The 14,787-nt window shown below is 53.0% G+C and overlaps 1 protein-coding gene across 2 annotated transcripts in view; it reads right to left on the reverse strand.

The window, feature by feature from the left end:
* The window catches only part of LOC127585889 (uncharacterized), a 62,127-nt gene that overhangs the window by 31,791 nt on the left and 15,549 nt on the right, over positions 1–14,787 (reverse strand). Inside the window, exon 1 of one of the 2 annotated variants that reach the window (XM_052043603.1) lies at positions 1,327–1,559. The exons of the other annotated variant lie outside the window; for it this stretch is intronic. The gene's annotated coding sequence lies outside the window, so the exon portion shown is untranslated. Of the gene's footprint in view, positions 1–1,326; positions 1,560–14,787 lie in introns of those variants that run through there. 2 annotated transcript variants of the gene reach the window in all.

The following is a 14,787-nucleotide window of genomic DNA, read 5'->3' on the forward strand; positions in this document are numbered from 1 at the left end:
TCCCAAATGCCAACCGCCAGGGTGAGTTTCCGGCTGAAGTGGAGGACAGGGGACACACGTCTCTGAACACACGCGGGGGGGGGGGGGGGGGGTGGTTGTGGGGGGAGGGTGGTCTTTTATACTCCCGGCGCCTGATTCGCTGTTGGTTTATGACATTGTCTGGATGTCAGAGCCGGACGGGCTTTGTAACTAATGTGGAGTTCGGAGCAGGCAACAGTGTGTGCAAACAATCCATCAACGTGACCTTGTTCTGATTCAAGGTAGAATGGATATGTTGCAGGGCAGAAAATTATAGTACCTTTTAGTAAATCGGCATCCTCGGGATTTCGGTGGCTCCGGACATGTGGATTTTCCGGATGACTGGATATTGCTTCTCCACCCAAGGCACAAATACAATCACTTCTTTTTCGATGCTGCACAATGGTGTCATAAACTTTCCAGTGAATTGACAGAGTTCAAAAGGATCGCGGGGATCGAGAACCTGGTGAGTTGAGAGGAAGCGCGGAAACGGGGTCTCGGTGAATTTCAAGGGAGCGCGGGAAATGGGGGTCCTGGGGAGTTTAAAAGGAGTGGAGAAATGGGGCAGGGGTCTCCTCAACCAATGTTTGCTGCACACGGCAGGAACTAATAATGTTCCTGTTTGCATCTGGTGTTCAGGTAATCGACGTAAACCAGTTATTACTGTTCCTCGACCCGTCACTCTCTCCACGTTTATCAACCAACAGACCGCCATCACAGTGTATCACGGTACTTTGTTTTACTCCGCGCCTCGATTGTTCACTACAAGATAATGCAGTTCAGAAAGGCTTCCACTTGTTTGATAAAATTCAGGCAAATCACCACTGAGAGCAGCATTATAATGTTAAATATGACATGAACACTGCTGACTACAACAAACCCACGGGATGCAGATTGTTATTGAGCGTTTACCGTCGGTCAGTGAAACAAGTGACGGGCTGGTTTGTTCAACTCGCCCGCAAGTTCGTGTCTCTCTCTCTCTCAGACACACACACACAGATACACACCCTTACATACACATCCCCACACAGACACACACACACAGAAACACCCTCACACACATCCTCACACACACACACCACACCCTCAGACAGACAATCCCACACACAGACAGACAAGCCCACACACCCTCACAGGCACACTCTCACACACCCAAGTACACATAGACACATCCTCACACACACCCTCAGACACACACACACCCTCAGACAGACAGACAAACCCACACACTGACGCACACACAGAGCCACACGCTCACACACACCCTCACTCGCACTCAATAGATGGACATGAACCTGTCTCACTCACTGGTAGATGAAGCCTCCGCCTGCAGATGATGAGGGATTGCAGTTCGTTGGTGGTACGGATGGTCTCGGTGGCAGCCCCCTCCGGCACTCTCAGCACGTCGGTCGGACTCGGAACCTCACTGGGCTGACTGAAAGCCCGGTGCTGGGAGCTCTGATGAGCTGAGGCGCTTTCAGCAGATCCTGGAGTTGACACCGATGCAAGTGGGGATATGTGCAGGGAAAGGATGTCCCGGACCTGTGCAAGAACTGCAGTGGGTTCCCGCTCCGCAGCAGACTGGGACGCAGTTCTGCAGATTACCTTTCTGTTTCATTCATCAGTTTCGTTCTTCATCATGAAAAGACTTTCCTGGAAACGGTGACCCAGTGATGATGAAATATTTTCTATCATTAAAGTACCAAAAAAAATCTTAACAGTTGCGAAACACAGACAGCCACACACACACACACACACACACACACACACACACACACACACACACACATATACACACACACACACACACACACACACACACACACACACAGGGTGGGGGGTGAGGTGAAGGGGAGGGGGGAGTGGGGGGTGATAGGGAGGGGGGTGTGGGGGTGATGGGGAGGGAGGAGTGAGGTGAGGGTTGTGAGGGGGAAGTGGGGTGTTGAGTGGGGAAGTGGGGGTATAGGGGATGGGAGGGAGGGGAGGGCAAGGGGGACAGGTAGCGGAGGGAGGGGACGTGGAGGGGGAGTGAGGGTGGGCGGGTAAGTAGGGATGAGTGTGTTGGGAGTGAGGGGGGAAGGAGGGGGTAGTGGGGTGAGGGATATGAAGGGGAGGGGAGAGGTAGGGGAGTGGAGTGGGGACTGGATGTGAGGGGAGGTGGGGATGGTGAGGGGAGAGGTAGGGGAGGGGAGGGGGAAAGAGAGGGGAAGGGGAGGGGAGAGCGGAAGGGTGTGGGAAGAGGTGGGGAGGTGGGACGGGAGGGGGTGTGTGGAGCGAGGGACGTGGGGAGTGGTAGGGACGGAGGGGGAAGGGGGCGAGGGAGGGGTGGGAGGGGGAGGGGGAGGATGAGGGGGAGTGGTGGTGGGGGTGTGGAGCAGTGGGGAGCAGGATTGGCAGGGGGAGGGGCTGGGTGGAGGAGGAGTGGTTAGGAGGAGGGGAGGAAGGGAGGGAGGGGTATGAGGGAGAGAGGGAGGGGGAGGAGTGAGGGAGGGTAGGAGGTGGGAGGGAGGGGGAGTGAAAGGAGGAAGGAGCAGTGAGGGGAGGGACTGAGGGGGAGAGGAGGGACGAGGGTAGGGAATGAGGGAGGGGATGTTTATGGGGAGGGCAGTGAGGGCATGGAGGGGATTGGTGGGAGGCAAGGGGTGGGGGAAGTAGAGGTGGAACGGAGCGTGGGAGGGTAAGCAGGGAGGGGGTGTGTAGGGAGGGAGGGGGAAGGAAGGAATGAGGGGAAGGAGGGGGTGAGGGAGGGAGGAAGGGGAGGAGTGCTGGGGAGTTGAGGGGTGGGGAGGGAGTAGAAGGTAGGCGGAGGGAGAGGGAGGAAGTGGGAGGAAGAGAGGGGAAGGGGTGGAGAGGGGAGGAGGGGGAAGGGGGTGATGGGGTGGGGAGGGGACGGGCAGGAGGTGGGAAGGGGAGGAGAAGGCTGGGAGGAGGAGGGGAGGGATGGGATGGAAGGGGGCAGTGGAGGGGAGGGAATAGGAGGCAGGGGATGGAAGGGGGGAGGGGATGGAGGGGATGGGTAGGGTGAGGAGGGGAGTCAGAGGGGGAGCAGGGGAGGAGGGGCTAGGAGAAGGGGAGGAGGGAGTTGGAGGAGGAGGGACGAGGAGGGGAGGGGAGGAGAGAAGGAGCGGGGAGGGTGAGGGTGAGGACGAGTGTGGAAGGGGAGCGGGAGGGGTAGTTGTGTTTGGGGGGGTGGGGATGGAGGGTGAGTGGGAGTGGGAGGGAGTGTGGGGAGTTGGAGGGGGTGGGGAGGTGGAGGGGAGACAGAGTGGTGGGAGTGGGTTGGGGAGGGGGACGTGGAGTGGGTTGGGGAGGGGAGAGGTGGTGGGTTGAGGGGGGGAGGTGGAGGGGGTTGGGGAGGTGGAGTGGGTTGGGGAGGTGAAGTGGGTTGGGGAGGGGGTTGGGGAGGTGGAGTGGGTTGGGGAGGGGGGAGGTGGAGTGGGTTGGGGAGGGGGTTGGGGAGGTGGAGTGGGTTGGGGAGGGGGGAGATGGAGTGGGTTGGGGAGGGGGAGGTGGAGTGGGTTGGGGAGGGGGGAGGTGAAGGGGGTTGAGGAGGGTGTGAAGGAGGAATTGGGGAGAGGGTTGGGAAGGGAACGGGTTTGGGAGGGGGAGGGGGAGAGGGTGGGGGTGTGGGTGAGGGAGGGGGAGTGGGAGGGGGTGGGAGAGCTGGTGGGGGAAGTGTGAAGTGGGGAGGGGGTGGAGGACGACGGGGATGGGAGGAGGGAAGGGGGACAGGGGAGGGGAGAGGGGCACGGGGGAGGGGAGAGGGGAGAGAGGCACGGGGGAGGGGAGTGGGAGGGAAGGGCGGGGAAGGGGAGGAAGAGGGGAGGGGAGGGCGGGAGGAGGGGGAAGAAGGAGGGGAGGAGGGTAGAGTGGAGGGAAAGGGGGTAGTGGGGGAGGGAGGGGATAGTCGGGCAGAGCGGGGAGGAGTGAGTGGAGGGGAGCGAGGGGCGAGAGGGAGAGAGGAGGAGAGACACAGAACATTATGAGAGGCACAGATAGGGTGACAGTGAGCAACGTGAAATCAGCGGAGGGCAGTAATGAGTAAAATATGTGCCCAGAAAACAGGGTGAGAATCAAGTGAACACAGTTCTTGCTTTTAAACAGAGCGCGGCTTCAATGGCTGTTTCACCCTCATACGATCAGATGCAGCCAATCATTGTGTCACTGCACGGATTTACTGTACAATGAAGTGAACAAGTGACGGGCTGGTTTGTTCAACTCGCCCGCAAGTGGAAACATCCATTGAAACTAACGACCCGCTTGGTGTCTCATACACACACACACACACACACACACACCCTCACACACACCCAACAGATGGACATGTACCTGTCTCACTCACTGGCAGATGAAGCGTCCATCTGCAGCTGACGGGGGATTGCAGCTTGTCGGTGGTACGGATGGTCTCGCTGGCAGCCCCCTCCGGCACCCTCAGCACGTCGGTCAGACTCGGAACGTCACTGGGCTGACTGAAAGCCCTGTGCTGGGAGCTCTGATGAGCCGAGGCGCTTTCAGCAAACCCTAGAGTTGACACCGATGCAAGTGGGGATTTGTGCAGGGAAAGGATGTCCCGGACCTGTGCAAGGACACACACACACACACACACACACACACACATACACACACACACACACACACACACACACACACACACACACACACATTGTAGCAGCCAGAGTGATGTCAAGTCAGGCTTTGGGAGGATACTCTGTTGCCCTGGAAGAGATGTTGGGAACCACAGAACAAAGAGGCAGAGGGAAGGAACTTCACGTAATCGACAGCTGGTCAGTCTCAAGTGAGAACACAGCTGAGACAGCTTTACAGCCCTGTGGACCATCTCATTGTAAACATCCCACTGTGAGCCATCCAGAGGACAGAACCAGCAGATCGGGTTGCTCTGGACCTGACATCTTGTGGAAAAGTACTATTTGACAGGTTACAAATTGCAAATAAACACTGTGGTGATTGAGGAACCAAAATGGTTAAAATAATTGTAGGACGACACCAGCAGGATCTTGAAATTAAAGAAACACATGTTTGTATGGATAAGGGTTGGAATTAAGGCTGTGTAAAGGCAATAAAGAACGAAGCAAAGTTTGGGAGGTATGTGAAGAGATGTACACAAAGGCACCTTACAAGATGACAAGCAGCAGTCACCCCGGAGACCAAACGCTGAAGAAGGCCCCGAGTCAGGGACCCAGCGAAGAACTCACCGAGATCAAACGCAGGCCGGGTTTATCGAGAGTGGGTGATACCTGAGTGCAGGTTGTGAGCTTTGGAAGTTGTGGAAGTAAACTAAAGCGTCAGGTGATTGTTTGGAACTGTGTAGAGAACCTCTGATTTGCTTGAAGCAGTCGTAATTAACAAAGAAGTACAGTTGTTGGCCAAAGTCATTGTCTGGTCTGCTTTTAACGTGTGTTGTATTGAATTGGCAACAGCATGCAGACGCGCAAATGCCAACGATGTCCTAAGGAGATGAATAAATAGAAAGTCATGATGCAACTGTATAAAACTTCGATTCGTCCGCACTTGGAGTATAGTGTAGAGTCCTGGTCGCTCCATTACAGGAAGGATGCGGGGCTTTGGAGAGGGCACAGAAAAGGTTTACCAGGATGCTGCCTGGGTTAGAAGGTAGGAGCTACAAGGAGAGGTTGGACAAACTATAGAGTTGTTTTCTCTGGAGCGGCGGAGGCTGAGGGGAGATCGGATAAAAGTTTATAAAATTATTGGGGGGGGGGTGGAATAGATAGACAGCTGGTATCTTTTTCCCAGGGTCAAAATGTCAAACACCAGAGGCATAGCTTTAAGGTGAGGGGGTAAGTTTGAAGGAATGTGCCGGGCAAGATTGTTACTCGGAGAGTGTCGGTGAGGAAGTGAAGGGTTAAGAATTGCAACCATACCTATAACTGGCAAACAATATATATATATATATTGCACTTATATTTCTTTAGCAAGGACTAGCAAGCTGCTGACCCACTAGTTGGGTTGGAATGTTAAGTCCTTTGTTTCGGGTAACGAACCATTCAGATATGTCAGAAGGTGGCGATACTGAGTGCAATTAACATCGAGGTGAAGACTTGGTCTGAACAATGAAGGGTGATACCTGCCTTTGAAAGCCTTGATTATAACTCAATTATACTAAGACGAAAGGTGTGATAGCTGTCTCGGGATCTCTATAGCTTGACCGAAACTCGCGGCGCCGTTTGCATGGGATGTGCGTGACAATTCCTGTATAAATGTCTGTCTGCCCTTTGTTCGGGGAGAACTCGGGAAGTGCTGAAGAGAATTCTCCTAGCGGTGCACTGCTAATAAAGGTATTTGTTCGAATCGACCTCGTGGCACTGTGTTATTTACAGCGGACGGAAAGGGAAAATTGATTTCGGGACGACAGTGGGTGCCTGGAACACGCTGCCAGGGGTGGTGATGGAAGCAGTTACGGCCTTGACGTTTGAGAGGCTTTTGGATAGATGCATCAATATGCAGGGCATGGAGGGATATGGATCATGTGCAGGTAGAAGAGATTTAGTTTGATTTGGCATCATGTGCGGCACAGACATTGTGGGCCGAAGGGCCTGTTCCTGTGCTGTACTGTTCTCAAGTTGTAATTCACTGAAATGTTTGTCCTCAAGTACTTGGCATTTCTGCCCTGGGAAAAAGATTCTGACTGTCTACCCTATTCTTCGATGGGCCAAATGGCCTCATTCTGCTCCTATACCTTATGGTCTTGTGGTCCCTCAGCATTGGAACTGCTGAATCCACTCCACGAGAGTGCGCTCAGTGACAGTGAACTTGCTTCCCACCTTTTCCCCGTTCCCCCACCTCAGACCCCAGACCTCCGGCCCTTTCCCTGCCCCCCAGTCCCACCACCAGACCCCGGACCTCCCGCCCTTCACCAGACCCCCCTCACCCCCACCAAACTCCGGACCTCCCGCCCTCACCCCGACCACCCACCACATCCCACCACCAGACCCCGGACCTCCTGCCCTTCACCAGACCCCCCTCACCCCCACCAAACTCCGGACCTCCCGCCCTCACCCTGACCACCCACCACATCCCACCAGCAGATCCCGGACCTCCTGCCCTCTCCCCACCCCCTCGCCCCACACTAGATTCTGAACCTCCTGCCACCCTCCTCTCAACATACTCCGGAACTCCCACCCTTTTCCGCTCCCCCCCAGACCCCAAACCTCCCACTCCCCTCTCCCAATAGTCCCTGGAACTCCCAAACTTTTCCAGCACCCCTCACACCTTCAGACCCCGGACGACCCACACAACCCCTCAGACCCCTCACCCCGGACCTCCTGCCCTTTCCTCGCCCCCCCCCACACACCATACCTCTACATCCCCCTTCCCCTCAGACCCCGGACCTCTCGCCCTTTCTCCGCACCCCCTCACACCTCGGACCTCTTGCACTTTTCCTACCTGCCCCCCCAGACCCCGAACCTCCTGCCCTTTCCCCTCACCCCCTCAGAGACTGGACATCCCACCATGACCCCTCAGACCTCCAGTCCCCCTTCCCCCACCAGACACAGGACCTCCCGCCGCCCCTTCACCCCCCACCAGACCCCGGACCTTCAACACTTTTCAAGCTCCCCCCCCAAGACATGGTCCTCCCACCATTTCCACGCCCCCTGCCCCCCTCAGACCCCGGATCTGCCACCCTTTCCCCCCACAGAGCCCGCAGCTCCCGCCCTTTTCCAGCGCTCCGCACACCTCCACCCCCAACAAACCCCAGACTTCCCGTGCTTTCCCCACCGGACCCCGAAACTTCTGCGACCCCCACCAGACTCCGGACATCCCGCCATTTCCCTGTACCCCCTTCCCTCACTAGACCCTGAACCTCCTGTCCCCAACCCCACCAGACACCAAACCTCCAGCCCCCCACAACACCCCCTGACTTCCCGCAACTCCCTTCCCCCCGACTCCCCACCAGCTCTCCCCCATTCCACCTCCCCCACCCAACCAACTCCGCCCACCAGACCGCCAACCTCCTCAGGACCATTGCTTCAGTACTTCCCAGTGCTGATCTCTGCACCGGTGCCCCACTCCATGCCCACGGCAGACCAGGTTTGGTCAGTGCCTCAGTGCTGACCGTTTGTGCTGAAGACATTTCCTACCACCCCCTGGGGACCCCTCGCCTGTTGCTTTTTCCGTTCCTTTGGTTCAGGTCTGAGGCCCACCTCGCTCATGGATCCTGACTACAGCAGTGGCATCTCTTCCAAAGGACGACAGGCTGGAGAGGCTTTGGTCTCGTTGCAAGGCACGGCATCATAACCATAAATGTGATTATCTGGCCTAAAGGACAGAAGGTGGTGCAACAGGGGTGGACCATTCGGCCCATCTTGCCTGTGCAGTGGGGTGTGCTTCCCCAGTACAGGTTGTCTGTCGACCCTATTGGGTAGCCACAGCTTGATACCCTCATTCCCTGTATTGGCTTGGGCTGCCATCGGGGTGTGCAGCATTATAAAGATACCACATTTGTTCAGTGAACAGTCACATCTCCTCATTGCACCTCCAGTCACAGTCCAATGTGCACTTCAAAGCTCAGGCAGGAAGGTCTCCCAAACCGGGCAATTTCTGTGTTGCTCCTGTGACCCTCCCAGTTCCCTCCATCTCGACATCCCAGCTCTGTCAGATTTCAGTGTGAAATTTTCCCTCACCACAGACATGTAATGCGCCAAACTGCTGTCTCCTGCTCATTGAGACTCAGCTCCTCTGTGAGGAGCCTGTCTGAGAGGAGTCGTGGCTGGTACGTGTGATCACTGTCCCTGCACCCCATTAAAACTGACAGATGTAACTTGTGTTGTTGTTCCTGATTTCTTACCAAACAGAATCACTTTGCCCTTCTTTGGATCAAATCATCATTGTTATTTGCTGCCTATTTCCCAACTCTGTGTTTCTGCTGGAGATTGTTATAACTCACTGCACCGTTCACAGTAGTTTTGTGTCCTCTCATTCTCATTTTCACTGTGGGTACTTATTTCAGAGAAACAACCACAGAGACTGTTACTGAGGCTGTTAAGCATTTTATCTTCTGACTGAACAACTGCAAGCGAATGCTCACACTGCAGGGGAAGAAATCACCTTGTTCTGGGGGAAAAGTGGATCTTCGAAATAGTTGTTCCACATCTTCATCTTCACTTTTCCCTCTAATGCCTCCCTCTGGCAGCTTTCCCAACCTCCTCTCCAACTGTGGCCTCTCTCTGTCACATTCCTCCCATCTCTCCGTCCATCGCATTCTCCCCCTTTCCCAAAAATCTCTCTCCTGCTCTCCCTGTCCCCTCTCTTCCCCTCTCTATCTCATCTCTCGCAAACTATCTGTCTCACTCTTCCTTTCTTTACTGCTCTCTGGAATCTCTCCCTCTCTCCGTTGCCTGACTCTCTCTCTCACCACCTTCTTGCTGTCACCTTTCCCTTGATATCTTGCCCCTACTTCCGTCATTTCCCCTCACCTTGTCACGATTTCCTTCCTGATAGTCTCTCCTGGAAACGCTACCGTTGTTCTGCAGACCCAGTTTTGAGATCGGCTGATCAATACTCGATTTCCTTGATTTGTAGCGTCTGGTGACCTGACTTATTTCTCCCAGAAGAAGGGTGGCTTCCTACTGAGTAGGCCTGAGCTTGAACAAATGGTCTATTAAACAATTCTGGTGCATCAGCAATGATAATTCACAAATTTAGCTGCTATTGGAGTAAGCAAACTGTTCATAGCAATGCAATGTCTAACAGTGTAACATGATTTAATATGCAGAAGAAACAAAGTAATAGAATCAATAATGCAGCAACAAAGTAATTTAATCAAAATAGTGGTCCCTTGGACAGTTAGAGAATACTTCAGAATGGATAATGCTTGGTTCAAGTGATGCAACACTGTCTTCATGCTGTTGGGACGAGATGTTTATCCGACGGTCATGGTTTGAATTTCTGGACGTCCAGTCCAAATCTGACATGTGACAGACATTTAAAACTGAAGTAGTTCGAGTTCAGGACCAAGGTGTTTCCGCAAGGGTGAAAGTAAGGACTGAAATTCCAAGGGACCTTGGGTGTCACGAGAAATCAATGGTTGGATAAAACAAAAGTGGGTACATAGTAGGAATATAGAATAAAAAATGAGGACACCATTCAACATATCAGTAGAGTAGAGGGGTACTTAAGAGATGAATTAAAAGGACAAAGAGCGGGCACAAGGTATCGCTGGTGGATAGTCAGGGACAATTGAAGAGCAAATGTGGCAGCTTTATTTAAGAAGAATAAACCATGAAATTACAAGGATCCGAGTCTAAAGTCAGTAGTGGGGAAGTTCTGGCAAAAAAATCAGAGCGCCAGACTTCTTCCACACTTACATAGTCAGGGATCCGTCACAGATTGTCAGAAAAGCATTGTTGGGAGGAGATCCAGTTTGACAAATTTGAATGAACGTTTTGAAGAGGTAACAAAATGTATTTGATGAGGGCAGTGTGGTTATTGAAGTCTTCGACATGACCGTACATGGGAAAGAATTCCAAAAGGTTAGAGCCCAAGGGATCCAGAGCAAATTGGATCCAAAATTGGCTTGGTAATAGGAGGCAGCAGGTGGTGCTGCTGGATTGTGTTTGTCATTGGAAGCCTGTGACCAACCGACAGTGAGCAGGCTGCTCTTTGGTAACACTGATAACATTGTACAGTAGGTGAGATGGACAGAGGGAAGGCAGGTAGAATTTGCTGCAGATAAGAGTGAGGTGAAGGCAGTGAGGTGAAGATCCTTGAGGTGAAGGATCCCTGAAGGCACAGACCGGCAGTGGAGAAAGCAAAGATACTTGTCTCCATACCCCAGGTCATCGATGATCAGAACAGAGAGGTTACAATGCAGTTTATTAAACACTGGTCTGGCAACAGATGGGGTACTGTGAGCAGTTCTGGCTGCAACACTGCAGGAAGGAGGTGATTGTATGTTAGTTCGTGGTATTTTGCTGTAGTTATGTAGCTACTTAGTTTATTTTATCTCTTCTGTATTAGTTCTAGTGTATTGGCACTGGTTGTCCTTCTGTAATGCTTTTAGTTAATAAACGTTTATTTATAAAAGGAAGGTGATTGTATTGGGCAGGGTGCAGAGCAGAGTCACCAGGATGTTGGCTGGAATGGAGCATTTCAGTTTCTAAGAGGGACTGAGCAGTCTGAGCTTGTTTTCCTTGGGGAAAACAAGGTTTAGTGGGGACCTGATTGAAGGAAACACAATTTTGGAAGAAATAATGAGAAACTTTTCCCCGAAGCAGAGGTGTTTTAAACCAGAGAGCGCGCATTTAAGGTAAGGAGTGAGAGGTTTAGAGGGGATCTGAGGAAGAATGTTTCCACCCAGAGGGTGTTTGGAATCTGGAACGCACTGCCTGAGGGGGCGGTGGAGGCAGAGACTCTGTCAACATTTAGGAAGTATTTAGGTGAGCACCTGAAACGCCAAGGCTGAGAAGACCACAGGCCAAATGCTGGGAAATGAGATTGATATAGATGGTGCTTCATGGCTGGCATGGACACAGAGGGCCGAAGGGCCTGTTGCTGTGCTGGGTGACTCTATATAGTAAAGAGGGTAGAGGGTGATTTTCCCGCTGCCCTGCAGACCTTTATGTGGAAGATGATGAGGGCAGGTGCAGCGTCAGAGCTGTGACCTCCCTGGTGGTGGGGAGCCAGTGCCTCAGGGCAAACTCTGCCCTTCTCCATCGCGATAGGCAGTGACTGCAGGCTGGGCAGGAGCCACAGCAGGGTGGTGAGGTGACTCACACTCCCGTCGCCAGATGCGATATAGACACCCTGCCTCCCCTTCCAGGTGAGCCGATGGACAGGATGTGCATCAGTCTGAATCACATCGATCTGTTTCTGGCCAACCCCGGGGGGTAGAACGAGGCCTCAGTGAGGGAATAAACATGGAATTGGAAGCTCACCTCAGAGTGAAATAACGTACAGAGCTTCAGAATGCATCCTGCACGATCCCAGGAGGGTCAGAGCATGGGAGGAGGCCATTCAGTCCATCGAGTGTGTACAAGAGCAGTCCAGATGATCCCAGAAATTGTTGCCTTTCAGTAGTTCCCGAGCTCCCTTGTAAACACCACAGTGGAATCTGCTGGGAATTGAATATCTCATTCCAATGACTGCGATACTGAGCAGCTGCCTCCCAGCTCTACACTAATGTCTGGTGCCTTAAGGTCCCTCTTGTAGATGTGTCCGGAGTGCAGGTGGGGGTCATCTGATGGGCCTTTTCCCTGATGCTGGTTCCCCATAGAGAAGGTCCTTGGGAATTGTCCCATCGTTCAGCTGGTGACGGTGCCCAGGACATCGGAGGTGATGTTCCCTGAGCGGTGAGCACAGGAATGGTGAAGGACTGAGCTCAGTGACGTCTCGCCCCATTTCATGGGTCCTTCTCAGGGTGATGGTGAGCCCAAAGTTAAATGTGTCCGTGTGGGAGGAGTTGCTATGTCATCACCGCGGTGGCAGCAAAGGTTGAGTCCTGGTGAGGTCGATACACCCTCTGCTTCTTGCCCTGAGGCTGGGGAGGTTGAAGTTTCCCAACTGACCTTGTGTGGGACGACATTTCTCCTCCAGCTCTCCAGAGGCACATGGGAGCAGGGAGGCAAAGCAGATCCCAAAGAGTCAGGAACGAGGACACAGCTGTGTGGGCTCCACCTTGGGTGGGGAGAGGCTCAGAGGCTTGAGCCATGGCATCGAACAATAAGGTGGAAGGACTGAATCCACCAGGAAGCCTTGGAGGCACCGATCTTCTCCAGTGTGAACAGATCCTCCCTGCACTCAAGCACAAAGTCTTTGGTGAGGTCTCTGAAGGCAATAATGGAGACCCTCACCCCTTGTGGGATTGCTCCTCCCTTCCAGCACAAGCAGACGAGGTCACGGCTAGGTTTGAGAGTTCGAGGCCACGGCTAGGTTCGAGAGTTTGTGACAGCAGACGGGTTTGAGTGGAGATTTTCTCTCCAGTCGATGGTTTCAGGTGCAGCCCCATCCTTCCCAGGAATTTCCCACCTTCCCTGCCATTGACTGCTTTGGTGAACTCCACGGCTGTTGGTCATTGTTCAGATACCCTGAAGGTGGACTTTCTGCGGCATTGCTGGGAGCTGTAGGGACAGAGCTATCCCTGGAGTGCGGCACCGAGTAACGTTCACCCCACTGTTCTCTTTTGCTTTGTCCATGGCTGATTTCACGGGAGTCGTCCTGTTGTGAATTGATTCGATGACCCTTGGTTTCAGATTTCCAGCATCTGCAGAGCTTTGCTGCGCCTGCGTAAAACCTGTTTACTTCTGCCTTGCCACTTCCAAAGTCTGAACAATCTTTTCCACAAATCCCTCCTTTCCTGCAACCCTTTTAGAATCATGTCCTCAATTTATATAGCAGGTCGGTAATTGGATACTGTAAATTTCCCCCAGTGGGGATGAGTGATGGGAGAATTGATGTGAGAACGAGAAATGCTGGAAACACTCAGCAGGTCAGGCAGCATCTGTGGAGACAGAAACAGTTAACGTTTCGGGTCCTGACCATTTATCAGAACCTCCCTCTGTGTCACATTTGCTCCAATGTTGAGACATTCCACACAAGTGTCTCTGAAGGCTCTGAAACATGAATTGTTTCCCTCTCATCAGATGCTGCCTGACCCACTGAGTGGTTCCAGCATTTGCTGATTTTATTTACAGGTTTTCATCATCTGCGGTTTTATTCACTTTCATTATCAGGAGAATGAGGAGGTTGGTTGGCATTTGGCAGAGAGTAGATCACAGGGAAGGTGAAGGGAATGGGATTGATGATGTTGCTTTGAAACCAGCATTTACTCAGTGGGCTGAATGGCCTCTTATGCCGTTTAATGGAAAATATTGCTCTATTTTCCCCATTTCGCATTTTTCTGCTGGGCATTTCATGGAACACATCCACCCCTCCCACCAGCCCGTGGGTCAGACTCTGACAGTGGCCCGGGAGCAGCACAGAGCTGGGAGAAGATTTCCCGTCATCCGGCACTGGATGGGGGAATGTGTCATCTGCCAGCACGGAGAGAGTGGGGATTGAGGGGGGAGGTAGGAAGGTGGAGCTGGGGGCAGCCTGTGTCCGCAGGAAATGGACGCTGTGATTCCGGTGTTGTTTCCAAGGGACGGGACACAGATGGATATGGATGGATTTTTGGGGCTGTCCACAGGCCCAGTGGACAGGGAGTGGTTTCGGGAAGCAATTGCAGGTGAACCTCTGGTGGTGACTGGACCCAGGTGAGGTGGGTGCCGGCCAGTGGGGTGAGGAGAGGAGCGTTGAGGACCGAAGGTGTGGCACTAAACGCTGTGGACAGATGGGGGAGGAGAAGGAGGGTGAATTGGAATGAGAGATTTGTTTATTGGCCGAGTGAAACATCTGGTCGTCATTGGGAACAGCTGGAAGGTTTGCTAGTGACCAGGGAACCAAGTAACCACATCTGCAAACTTCTTCTTAATCCATTTTGCAATTCTTTCATGAGGTCCCTTTGTATTTTGCTTCAACTCGTCTATTGACAGCTCTCCGTTGTCAACTTTCTCTATTAAAATGGCCTGTTTCTTGACCTCCCCCAGTGCCTCAATTCGATCCATGAACCCAGACTTTGCCTCTTCTTTCTCACACTGAATCAAGAGGTCAATGTAAGCTGGGGTGGATAACGGGTTTGGTCTCAGAGCTATTTCCTCAAGTCTTCTAATGCTCTGTGATAATTGTTGTATCAGCTCCAGCACTGCATTCCGAACCTCAGTTAACTCAATCTGAAGTGTCTCGATGACTTCCTGT

This window comes from Pristis pectinata, chromosome 34, assembly GCF_009764475.1.
Source record: "Pristis pectinata isolate sPriPec2 chromosome 34, sPriPec2.1.pri, whole genome shotgun sequence".
Lineage (NCBI taxonomy): Eukaryota > Metazoa > Chordata > Chondrichthyes > Rhinopristiformes > Pristidae > Pristis > Pristis pectinata.